This window comes from Spinacia oleracea, chromosome 6 (assembly GCF_020520425.1).
Source record: "Spinacia oleracea cultivar Varoflay chromosome 6, BTI_SOV_V1, whole genome shotgun sequence".
Classification (NCBI taxonomy): Eukaryota; Viridiplantae; Streptophyta; class Magnoliopsida; order Caryophyllales; family Amaranthaceae; genus Spinacia; species Spinacia oleracea.
The window spans coordinates 7,184,641-7,198,366 of record NC_079492.1 but is presented as its reverse complement, the minus strand read 5'-3'; the positions used below and the strand labels follow the sequence as shown (position 1 = coordinate 7,198,366).

Sequence of the window (13,726 nt, the reverse complement as noted above, 5' to 3'; positions counted from 1 at the left end):
TACTTGCAACATACTTTTTCACACAGTTTAACACTTACATTGAGTCCTTTTTCTTTGAAGAAACATTTTGTGATACCTGATGGGGAGCTAGTTAACACATCACTTTTAAACCGCATGGACAGACCATGGAAGCAGCATAGATACACATTGAAGAAAAAACATTTCGATCCAGTGAAAACTCCAGAACAGAACTTTGCCAATCTGCCTGATGGAGTCTCCTCTAAGAGTTGGTCGGATTTGGTTACATATTGGTTTACACCAAAGGCCATGGTTTGTTACCTCGAAAGATCCTAAATTTAGTAAGTTTAATTTATTTTATTCATGCTAACATTGATATCTTGAAACTAGGAAAAATCTGAACTTGGAAAAAATGCTCGAGCATTACAAGACCGTAATCACAAGAGTGGTGCTACAAGCTTTGCTAATCGAAGAGCTGATTTGGTATGATTTTCTACCTTCTTTGAGTTGTTGCATTTTAGTTACTATAGATTCTAAGTAGATAGGAACATAAAACACAAAGATACTATAATCAGCCCTACTCCACAAGTTTGTTTATTTATTTGTTTCCTATAATTGCAGAAAAAGAAAGGGGAGTTTAGCGAATTGGCATTTTACAAATCAGTTTATGCCAAAGATGGAAGCTTTGAAGAGGGCACACCCTCTCATCAATTTATGGTATCCATTGCGTTGAGCTTATTCAATCTTTCTCTAATCTATGCGAACTCCTTAATTCAATATTTCTCTTTTTTATAGTATCCAACATGATATGTGAAGACATTTCAATTTTTGAAAAGTGGCCAAATTCTTATTTGCTTATTTTCTCAGTTGAATCCTACTCTGCACTTTAGTTTAACAGGATCGGTAAATAGTGTCACTCTGGCGAGTTCATACACTCAGTAGTTGAACTGATCTGATCAGCACTGTTCTGATCAGAACTGATTTGATCTGAACAGAACTGATCTGTTCTGAATATTTCTGTTCCGATCAGATCAGTTTTGATCAGATCCGTGCTGATCAGATCAGTTAAAACAAGGCCTCTGATATCTATATATGTATATATTTCATTAGCATTAACAAATGTAACAAGGCCTCCGATCTTTTATCTTCTAGAGCTTACACTTCTGATATTCGCTTCTCATATTATCTAACAGGAGGAAGCAAACGATGAGGTCCAAGAAAACCTTGCGAGTTCCTCTTCTTCCTTGTCTAGGGTTGAAATTGAGAATGAGGTCTTTAATAGGCTTATGTATAAAGGTGAAATACCTAAACGTCCTCTGAATTATGGGTTTGGAGTGAAACAAAGTGACATCTTTGGAGTGGAAGGTTTGCTAAGGAAAGAAGGGTCAAGCTATGTTAACAATGGTGCCGTGGAAGTGGAGAACATAAAAGGTGAACTATCAGATGTAAAGAAGCAAAATCAGGAACTTGCACAACAAAATAAAGCTCTAAGCACGAAGTTTGATGAAACAACGCAGTCATTTAAAATGATTGCTTCTTTATTAGGACAAGTTTTGAAGGAAGTACGCAAAGGAAATGTTTCATCAGACCTTTTAGATGGTGCGGAATAAGCAATACATATGGTTAGTCATTTTTCTTTAGAAACATGCATGTCTTACCGATTAAGTATTTGAATATTTGTTTTAGTACACTCAATGTAAAATGTATTCGACGTGGCTTATTAAAATGGTTTTTGTAGATTAATGATGATTCTGGTGGCAGTGGTGAAAAATAGGCCGAGACATGAGATGTGGACACTATTGCCAAAAGCAAGGTAAACTTATATGGACTTAACTATGTTGCTAAGCTTGATTTTTTTTTGCGATTTGTGACCATAAACATGATTTATAACCCTATGTTTCTGTGGACACATTCTGAACCTACAAGCCAGATTTCCTTACCGTTTGAATTTGTTTGCTGTTCTGTAACTTTATTGAACCTGTATAAAGCTCTGATTGAGCGTGTGCAAGAACTTATTGATTGCACTACTTTCTATCATTACATTTTTGTTCCTTTTTTCCTTGTTTTTGTACTTGGTTATGGTGTCAGTTGTTGGGCCATGTTGGCTAAGAAATGAATTTGCTGCATCGTGATCGACACTAATCTATTGTTATCAGAATTAACTAAAGTACTGAATTAATTAATAGGCCAAGTAATGAAGTATTAACTGAAGCTCCATTTGTTTCGCTGCTGTTTTTTAACAGCACCAAAATAAGAACCCCACCAGAATGTAGCTAATTACTCTCACACCAAAACTGCAAACCTGAACTTTGCTACTGGTTATAATGGTAGGATGATACAGGACATGGCCTAATGAATAGCCAGTTCCATTTCTTCCATCTCTTTCAAAGAAACCGGTTGATTCTCTTTTCTTGTTTTGCTGCATATCCTGTATCATCCTAACATTATAACTTTGGGCATATATTGCTTGATGCTTGAGTTTGTACTCTGGATTTCCTAAAAGGTTATTCTCTTCATTACCTTCTTTGAAGGTTCCCGGGAAAGTGGCTGATAAGCGTGAGTGTCACAGCAAAGTGTTGTTCTTTTCTCCAAACCCTTTACATTCTGAGATAAAGTAGCAGCCTCATAGTCCCAGTAACTCTGATGCACTGGCTTTTCTTTAATATTATCTAGATAGACAATGTCTTTATCTTGATTTTGGAGTGTACTAGCTCTCTGTTGACTCCCTCGAGGAGTCATCCTCAATGTTGGTCATTTTATTGCATGATTTGCATCCATTTCTGCATACATAGTGTACGACATAGACGTACAACTCAAATGGCAATAGGTTGAGTGGGCGACAGGGCTATTTAACTTAGCTTGCAAGATCTTCAGTTTCCTAAATTTTGTAAGTCTTGGCAAGGTTATTATTTTTAGTGATAACACACGTAGGAAACCTAGTCAAATTCAAACACCTACTATCCTAGAAAATGAATTAGCCAAAGTTCATACAACATTTTGATGTCTGCGATTTTTATAACTTTATAATTTTCTTTAATCCAAAATCTGGAGGGATTAAGGTTTAGTGTTCGATAACATAGATTAGAGGAGATCTAGGAAGTTCGAAGAATGGAGGCCTAAAATTTAGGAGTGTTTCGCGTTGAAATATAAGTTATCTGTGAACTTGAAGCTTAAACAAAACGTTACACAAACTTACAACTCTGACCAAAATATGGGATTAAATCTAACTGTATATCCTTTAACTTATTTTGGGATGTGTGGACAGGCTTCTTGCCAAAACTTATGTTTTAGCACCCAAAACAAAATAGTAATGTTCCTCCTTCTAGTTAAGCTAGTGCATCACCAGCAGATATAGTTGATCGTAATAGGTTTGTCAGGTCTTCCACCACTTCTAAAGCACAAGAAGTTAAGAAAGATCAAAACTAAGAACATTAAATATCTGAAGCTGACCACAATAGTGAACAAAATAGTGGTTGTTTGCAAATGTAATCCCAAGAGATAATGAAATGCACTAAGATTAATTCTATGAAAAATTGAACGAGGGAATATTTACCAGTACTCCTTTCCTAACATTCCCCAATGGGCCCGCCTCTGTGCTTCCCATAAGCTGTCAAAATAAAATAACAAATACAATAGTAAATGTCAAAGGAATCTAGTAACTACAGCAAACAAGACGCATAGCAGAGAGTAAACAAGACATCTGTACCCTGGAATGCCCTGTGCATGAATCCAGTTCCCCGTGTGACACTGAAGAAAACACTTCTATAACCAACTGATCCCCTGAAATAACAAAAAAGCTCTTAGACTATCTGCACAGTGAATAGGTGAAAAGACAAGCAGCAATAATAATAAAAAAATAAAGGAACTCTAACATAGGAAGGACTAAAGAAATATTTAGAATCCGATTGGTAACTCTCAGAATGTTAAAATAAGTTCTGTGCTGTGAAGTATGATGCATTTTCATTGATTAATTTAAATCAGTCTAATGTCAAATTTGTTGTGATTTTCATACTTTTCTTCGTGGATATAATAAACCTAGAGGACAAAGATGACCATTAAAATCGGTTTATCAATTCATTATTCTTTACTAGGGTACTGGGGTGATTATAAAGAAATATTTGGGGGTAAAAACTAGCATCTTGGTCGTTGAGACGGGGTGTTTGAACTTTGGATCTCTGCCATTTTCACTAAACAAGTCAAGCTTCAATGAATCTTGAATCATCCTATCTGGTAGAATTTTCGTTCGTCCAGCATGCATTGGCTGCTTTAGTGATTAAATTTTGTTGACAGTTTATCGGACGACACCTAATAACAGCAATTACGATTACAGTTTATTAGGTGTAATCGTAAGCTTCAGTTTCAGATCTCACCTGTTGACAGTTTATCGCAATGTACTGGTACTGTGTTTTTTTGCTGATTGCATCAGTTTCTCTGTTGCATGTTGTGATGCATCAGGACCGTAAATACATAGAACCGTTACTGCTGCATTTTTTTTGTTGACTTTGTTATTGTCTGGATTAATGGGGTGGGATTTGTAGTCTTTTATCTGCTGTGGGTTTGTGCAATAGATTTTGGTGTGTGTGTAGGTTGAAGGTTGCCTTTGGCTTCCTTTCTTTTCGGCTCTACTGGTTTCTGACGTTGAGATGGATGAGAGTTATTGGTGATGTTGTGACTAGTAATAATAGATTTTTACCAAAAAAAAATTGACATTAAATTTTCTTTGCAGATTAATGATGATTCAAGCTATAATGGTGAAACTTAGAGGGATAACAAGTTATCTTCAAGCGCGCTAAGCTATCATGGCGATAGGATTTATTTGCTTAATTAGACTTAGTTAGGAAGTTGTTTTTCTTTCGTTTTTTACTATGTTGATCAGGGTAGACCAAATGATGCTAGAAAGTTGTTTTTGTATTGCTTTTATTTCAGTTTGAGTTGACAATACAAATTAATGCGTGGATGATTGTTAGCACTTTTTATAAAATACATTGTTGCTAATTAATTATTATTTTATGATAATGATTAAGTTTTATTGTTCACTATATATAGATATATATATATATATTTTTGGATATATATATGTTATTATGCAAAGGTCGGCCGGAATGAAGAACAATATATGCTTTGAAACTTTGATCAGGAGGTTCTAAATTTGTTTGGCGGTAAAAATATAGTATAAAATTGTGACTCTTAGAAGGGTCTAAATTGGTTTGGCGGAAAAAAAATATAGTATCAAATTGTGACCCTCAGATGGGTCTAGATTTGGTGGAACGAAAATGTTTATACTAGAAATGACTGAGTGAAGGGTCGAAATATGCGTTGGTGTTGCGCGAAAGTGGAGTAAATAGCGACGGAATATATAGTCGAAATATTTCGACCGGACAAACTGTTGCAATTTGGCAAATATCGACGCTCTAAAGCGCGGAAAATGGAATAATAGCGACGCTTTAAACCGTCGGAAAATATCGACCATCAAAATTTCGACTGTCCTGCGAAGCGTCGATATAATAATTTTCGACGCTTTAGGGCGTCAATATATTCCAGAAAAAGCGTCAAAATATGCCGTGTTTTCCCGTAGTGAAAGTGATAAGCAGGATGTGCTTATGGTGCGTGGGGGCAAGTTCAAGAAATCTGGAAAGAAGAGGAATGCTAAGAAGGGTGGCAACAAGGCCAGCCCAACTAAGCAAACTGGCGCCAAATCTGTAAAGAGGAAGGTCAGTCAACCCACTTCTGAATCCGAATGCTTCTACTGCAAGAAGAAGGGGCATTGGAAGAGAGATTGCTTGAAGCTAAAGGAAGATCAGAAGAACGGAACAGTCGTTCCATTTTCAGGTATTTTCGTTATAGACTGTATACTTGCTAATTCAACTTCTTGGGTATTAGATACAGGTTGTGGCTCACACTTATGTTCCAATCCACAGGGACTAAGAAGAAGTAGAAAGTTAAGCAAGGGTGAAGTCGACCTACGAGTGGGAAATGGAGCACGGATTGCTGCATTAGCTGTAGGAACTTATTATTTGTCGTTGCCTTCCGGGCTAGTTTTGGAACTGGAAGAATGTTTCCATGTTCCAAGTCTTACTAAAAACATCATTTCATTTTCTTGCTTAGATGCTAAGGGATTTTCCTTTTTAATAAAAGACAATAGTTGTTCGTTTTATTTTAAAGAGATGTTTTATGGATCTGCTAGATTAGTCAATGGACTTTATTTATTAGATCACGACAAACAAGTATATAACATAAATACCAAAAGGGCCAAAAAGGATGATTCAGATCTCACCTATCTGTGGCATTGTCGATTAGGCCATATAAACTTGAAACTCTTAGAAAGACTTCAAAAGGAAGGAATTCTAGAACCATTTGACTTAGAGGATTATGGTAAATGCTAATCATGTTTACTTGGCAAAATGACAAAGCAACCTTTCTCTAAAGTTGGAGAAAGAGCAAATGAACTATTGGGTTTAATCCATACAGATGTATGTGGACCAATGAGTACAAATGCTAGAGGCGGTTTAAGCTACTTTATCACTTTCACTGATGAATTCAGTAGATATGGTTATGTCTACCTAATGAAGCATAAGTCTGAATCCTTTGACAAATTCAAGGAATTTCAGAGTGAAGTAGAGAATCAATTAGGCAAGAAGATTAAGGCACTGCGTTCTGATAGAGGCGGTGAATATCTGAGCTATGAATTTGATGACCATCTGAAAGAATGTGGAATTCTATCGGAATTGACTCCTCCTGGAACACCACAATGGAACGGTGTGTCGGAACGGAGGAACAGAACCTTGCTAGACATGGTCAGGTCAATGATGGGTCAGGCCAAACTTCCATTAGAATTTTGGGGACATGCACTAAATACAGCTGCACTCACTATAAATAGAGCTCCGTCTAAAGCTGTCGAAAAGACTCCATATGAGTTATGGTTTGGAAAGCCTCCAAATGTGTCTTTTCTTAAGATTTGGGGATGTGAAGTATACGTCAAACGATTAATTTCAGACAAACTTCATCCAAAATCTGACAAATGTATCCTTGTGGGCTATCCAAAGGAAACAAAGGGGTATTACTTCTACAATATATCTGAGAACAAGGTGTTTGTTGCTCGAGATGGTGTCTTTTTGGAGAAAGATCACATTTCCAAAATGACAAGATCACATTAATCCACAGCTTACTCTTGACTGAACCCGTAGGGTCACACAAATAGTACGTAAATGGATCAAGTATTTAATGGCATTAAATACTCCATCTATGGATATTCGGAATCGACGGATCTTGGTTTTAGTGGGAGCTGAGATCGTCACAGGCAAGAAATGAATACTCCGGAAACGATGATATTGCAGGAAACAGAAATATAGATCGTATCGGAAATATAAATATTATCCAAGTCGTAGATGTTGCCGGAAACGGAAACATGGTACGTATCGGAAAATATTATCGGAAATGGAAATATTGCCGGAATCGGAAATATTGCCGGAAACGGAAATATTGTCAGAATCGGAAATATTATCGGAATCGGAAAATAATTCCGGAAACGGAAATATTAAATATTTGTTCGAAACGGAAATTGATTCCGGAATCGAAAATATTAAATATTGTTCGTATCGGAAATGAATTCCGGAACCGGGAATTTAATCGGAAGCGTATCGTACGAATAAACATCGGACGAGCTTGCTAGACGCAAGGCCTAGCACGAAGTTAGGCCCAACGCCTAGCAAAGCCCGCGCGCGACCAGAGCAAGCAAAGCCCGAACGCGAGAGCAAGGCTAGCAGGCGCGCGCCCCTCGTGGGCTACGAGCACTTGCTGGGCCTGGGCTCAGCGCGCGCGCGCGCATGGCGCCCCTCGTGGGCTGCCGCACCTGCGTGTGTGTTTGTTCTTGCGTACGAAACCTTGATCGGTTAGGATTCATATAAGATTAAATTTCCTAAGTCTACTAGATAAATTAAGTGATTGAATTTTAGATTAATTCAGATTCACTAAATCGTTTCCTAGTAGGATTCTAATATCCGATACCCATGCCCTATAAATAGGTGATCAATGCTCACAATTTAGATCGAGTATTCAAGTATTAAAAAGTGATTTTTGAGAGCAAAAATTCAGTCATACCATTGCCTATAAGTGCCGAAAATTCTAAGTACCTTAAGGGCGATCCTAGTTGGTCAAGCTTAAGGCGGATCCGGACATGCTGTGTGAAGGAAATAATGCCCTTGGTCCAAGTATGCATTCTATGTTAAGTCTAATAAATGCGGTTCAGTATTAATTAACAAGTTAATAATTCAGTGAGATCAAGTGAGTTGAATGCCTAGCTAGAGGCCGCTTCAGTTCAAGTGGAATTAATGATATTAATCCACAACTTACTCTTGACTGAACCCGTAGGGTCACACAAATAGTACGTAAACGGATCAAGTATTTAATGGCATTAAATACTCCATCTGTGGATATTCGGAATCGACGGATCTTGGTTTCAGTGGGAGCTGAGATCGTCACAAGCAAGAATTGAATACTCCGGAAACGATGATATTGCTGGAAACGGAAATATGGATCGTATCGGAAATATAAATATTATCCAAGTCATAGATGTTGCCGGAAACGGAAACATGGTACGTATCGGAAAATATTATCGGAAATGGAAATATTGCCGGAATTGGAAATATTGCCGGAAACGGAAATATTGTCAGAATCGGAAATATTATCGGAATCGGAAAATAGTTCCGGAAACAGAAATGTTAAATATTTGTTCGAAACGGAAATTAATTCCGGAATCGGAAATATTAAATATTGTTCGTATCGGAAATGAATTCCGGAACCGGGAATTTAATCGGAAGCGTATCGTACGTATAAGCATCGGACGAGGCCTGCCGGACGAAGGCCCAGCACGAAGCCAGGCCATCGCTCAGCAAGCCAAGCGCGCCACACAAACAGCCAAGGCCACGCCAGGCCCAACGCAAGGCCAGGCCCAGCAGGCCGTGGCAGCGCGCGCAGCGCGCGCAGCAATGGGCTGCGAGCTGTGCTGCTGCTCGCGTGGGCTTGCGGCTCGCGTGGGCCGAGCAGCCGTGTGGGCTGTGCGCGGGCATGGCCTGCACGCTCGTAGGTCATGCTCGTGTAGAGTTTGTGTTCACATACGAAACCTAAATTGTATAGAATTTGTTTGATGATTAAATTCCTAATCCTAAAAGGATAAATATTAATTAATTAGAGTCCTACTAGGATTCTAGTTTAACTAATTAGTATCCTAATAGGATTCCAGTTCCTTTTCCATACCTCTATAAATAAGGGCCTAGGGTCATTATTTGTACGAACGATTGAAGTATTCAAAGGGTAAGTTTTTGAAATAAAATTAGCCATACACTTGCAAACACTAGCCGAAAATCCTAGCAACCTTAAGGGCGATTCTAGTTGGTCTAACTTGAGGCGGATCCGGACGTACTGTGGACTATCTACGGAGGGACGACATTTGGAGTCCTAAAGACTTGTTCTTGTTCGGTTCGGGCGCAGCTAGGGAAGGCACGCTACAACATGTATGCATCAATACTATGCTAAATGATTTTGTGAATATAATATGCTTTCCTGGCTTTATGGTTTTTCCGCATGATTTATGTTTTGTCATATGAATCATAACCTAACAGTGGTATCAGAGCCTCTTATTATTTTCATAATCTAAATTGCATAAACATGGTTAAATATTACAAATTTGCAAGAATTAAAAGGGGTGATTAATTTTCGTAATTGTTAATTAATTGCAAATTGCGTTTATTTAATTATACGTACGCAGTTTTTCGGCAGTTTCTTCGTTACTCATCCGAATCGAGTGCTTTTTGTGTCAATTCCGCATGTAAAAGGCATTCTAAAATTTTGACAAAAATAGTATTATTTGGCCGAACCCATAATTCTCAAATTCGAAGCCAAACTATGACTTTTCGGAGGTTTTAGTTTATCGAATGCAAAATTTCGTAAATTTAAGATGTTAAATTAAATATTTGCGATTCTTGTTGATAAATCTTGAATTTTTGATTGACCTACTGTATATGTTTAACAAGTTTGAATGCCTAGCCTTGTTAATTATGCAATCTAATTTGTAATTATGATTAATTTGTTGAAAATTGGAATAATTTAGAATTAATTTGATTTTCATAATTAATTATACGGTTTTTTCATGAAATACCCCTGAGGTTTCACAAAACGCACCAAATACACCTGCGCGTTTCAAATCACATAATATACCCCTATTTAAACTTAAATGCACCAAATGCCCCTAGACTTAACGGAAGTCTAACTCCGTTAACATTAACTCTTAATTTATCCGACTAATCCTAATTAAATACTAATTAGCCTAATTAATCCTAAATAACACCTAATGAACCCTAATTAACTCTAAATCCCCTCTCTTCTCTTACTCTCCTCTCAATCTCAAGTCCCTTTTTTTCTGGGTATCAAAATGGTGAAACCAACCACAATTTTTCCTTTCTTCAAACCATTTTCATCAAATATCAATTGCTAACTCAAACCCCCAAATATTCGAACCCAGATTTTCGAGTGAATTGAAATCGTGAACATGAATTGAAGTTTGATGAAGAAGGGAAAGATTAAGACGATGACGAATGGTGATGATGATATTGTAACGGCGGAGGTTGCGGCGGAAGTAACAGATGAGGGAAAGGGTTGCGGCGGTGGGGGCGGCTCCTTTTCTCTCTTCTGTTCCTTTCTCTCTCCTTATCTTTCATTGCTTTCTTTGCAGCCTTACTTGAATCAATTTCTGGGTTTTAAGCCCCAATTCTTCGATTTCAGCCATAATGGAATGCAAAATTAAATTGAAAAATCAAACAAGAATGCAAAAATCATCCTGGGTTATAATAGAATTAACGGTTTATTCATCTGAATAAATCAGATTAAAGTCGACCCTCTATCCGCGATTCTAATTTGCATACGCAATTCTAATCCTCTTCTCCTCCCACAACATGCATCTCCATTAACAAATGAAGGGTCATACCTTTGGTTTATACCAGACTCAATCATCTTCAAAAACATACAAAATGTCAGATTATCAATCTTGTCAACAACAATGAAATTTCTCTTTGCAGGTTGTCAATTGCAAAAATTCAATGATACCAATAACTTAATTTCCAAAAATGGAAATAATAATAAACTGGGCTGCAGATTAAAGAGATCGAGTCATCGAGAGAGCTTGACACTAGCTTACTACTTTTCTCTAACTTTTTTTTTTGGTAATCTACAACTTCTATCTCTCATACCCTTTGTGTTGTTGCATACTTGCAAATATCAAAAGAAAGAATCAAGAAGAAAAATGGCAGAAGAAGAGGAGGAGAGGAGAGAGAAGAAGAAGAAGAGGAGGAGAGGAGGAATTTTGTTTTTAAAAAAAATAGTTAAATGTAAAATATTGGGTGAGTAAGGGTATAAAGGTACAATAATGCTAACGGAATATTAACGGCGTTAAGTCTAGGGGCATTTGGTGCACTTTAAGTTTAAATAGGGGTATACTATGTGATTCGAAACGCGCGGGTGTATTTGGTGCGTTTCGTGAAACCTCAGGGGCATTTCATGAAAAAACCGTTAATTATAATTTAATTAGATACCTATTATTAAAAACCACCATAAAAATTGTAAATTTATGTTAAATTTTAAATTTTTATGACCTAGACTTGAATCCATGATAATCGAAAATCAATTAAATAATAAATTTTCGATTTTTCGCCCTAAAATTATGAAATTAATATTATTTATTAATTTGTCATTAATTTTGAATATAAATTTTTAATTTTTATGCGACTCGCTCATATAACTTGCACGCAAAAAGCAATGGACGCTACGTGTTACCCTTAAGGGGTGTTGTATAGTGCGGGCATGCGACGACGAGCAAGGGAGCTCGTCGCCCATGCGGTACGAATGCAGCGAGCAAGGGCATGGTGCACGAGCACAAGGCAGCAACCCTGCCTTGTGTCGTGGGCTGTGAGCAATGGGCGTGTGGGCAGGGGCGAGAGCAAGGCACGAGCAGTTGCGCGTGGGCAGCAAGCGTGCTGCGCCACAACGCGCACTGCCTCGCGCAAGCATGCGGAGCCTCGCGCGCAGCGAGCGCAAGCTCGCGTGCTATGAGCGCTACGCACAGCGTCGATGGCTCGCGCACAGCGAGCGCCAGCTCGCATACTGCTGCCTCGTGCGATGAGCGCAAGCTCGCGTGCGGGAAGGGCAGGCGCGCAGCGAGCGATGGCTCGCATAAATCGAGCGCTGGGGCGCGCAGCGAGCGATGGCTCGCGTACATCGAGCGCTGGCGCGCGCAGCGAGCACCAGCTCGCGTGTTCGATTGATGCCTTGCGATGGTGAGCAGCAGCAATGCGACGCAGCGCATGGGCTGCGGGCACATGGCCAGCAATGGCTGTATGCGTGTAGCCCATGGGCGTGCGTTGCGTGGGGTTGTTGCGTTGCGATTAGATCGTTTTGAAATTTTAATTTGAAATTTTCAGTTTACGTAATTTTAATTAATTTTAAAATTAATAATTTAAATTAATTTCTTGGATTTTAATTTTGAATAATGTAATTATAATAAATTTTATTTATTCTAATTATTTTACTAAAATGAAAATCATGAATTAATTTAAATACGACTGAAATTAAATTAAATTTATGGATTCAATTATAAATTTATATGAGCTTTAAATTTTAATTAAATTTGTATGTTTCCGGTTAGACTAGAAATACATTTTTATGTTTAAAATTAGTAAAGCATATGAATTTATTGGTTTAAGTGGGAGCCCTTTTAGTCATATACTCTTGATTAGGTCTACAAATCCTTAAGGTTAAAACAACTTGATTAGAATTAATAAGGACTGAATAATTTGTAGATTATTGGTGCCCTTGATTAATTGCTGCAAATGTTTATGTGATGCATAATGTGTTTTACTAACCAGCTATGTGGGCCATTCATGATAATGAATGGGTGAATGGTATATATTGTATATGTACTGTTTTGCAGGTTATGAAGTGACTAGTATGGCCCAAATAGGATAGAAAATATGGTCTGCGTACCATTAATTTGAATATAATTGGTCTAAAGTACCAAAGTTGTTTTTCAATTCAAATATGGTCTGCGTACCATCAAATAGTTGTAATTAGTTTTAATTATAGCTTATTCTATTTGAAGAAAATGGTGCCTCCCACGGAGATTTTCGAGACGGACTTTGAAGTTGAAGCTTCAAGATGAAGTCGGGCCATACTAGATCACATTTATCTTATGCATGTTTTAAGTTATTTATTGCTTTAAATATGTCTTAAAATGCATGAGATTACGGCTTGATTATGTTGCATGATTAAGGATTTTAGTTCACTTAAAATCTAACCAACATAATAAGAGCCTTAAGTTCCAAACTTAAAAATTGAGTTAAAAGGTGCCATGCCAAAATATACACTTGCTTGGATATCCTTTACATCAATCTAGTAATAGTTTTCGCTCAGCGAGGTGTTACTTATTGGTCCTAAAGGGGCAAGGTACACAAATAATTGTGAGTACATGTTAGTTTTGGTGAAACTCAACGATATAAGTAAGGAGTCCTTTTATGTCGTGGCAAAATCGATAGGTTTACCTAATAAGTTCTTAGACGTACCTATCAACCAAGAGTAGTTTTTAGACTATTAGCAAAAGGCTTTTGCTTACCTAAAATGTTTTAGAATTGAGTCGACAAACTGTGCTTAATTCTTCAATGGTTTTAGGGTCTTGAAATCATTTTATTCACACCTGCCGGAACACATAATTCGAATAAAATGCTAA

General features: G+C 37.6%; 1 long non-coding RNA gene across 1 annotated transcript; it reads left to right on the top strand.

Annotated features, from left to right (window-relative positions):
- The first annotated feature begins 1,450 nt into the window (after window positions 1–1,450).
- Window positions 1,451–4,920, top strand: LOC130464378 (uncharacterized). The gene is made up of 3 exons (XR_008924765.1): window positions 1,451–1,580; window positions 1,697–1,771; window positions 4,685–4,920. It is a non-coding gene; the product is annotated as an uncharacterized lncRNA (long non-coding RNA).
- Window positions 4,921–13,726: the final 8,806 nt, after the last annotated feature.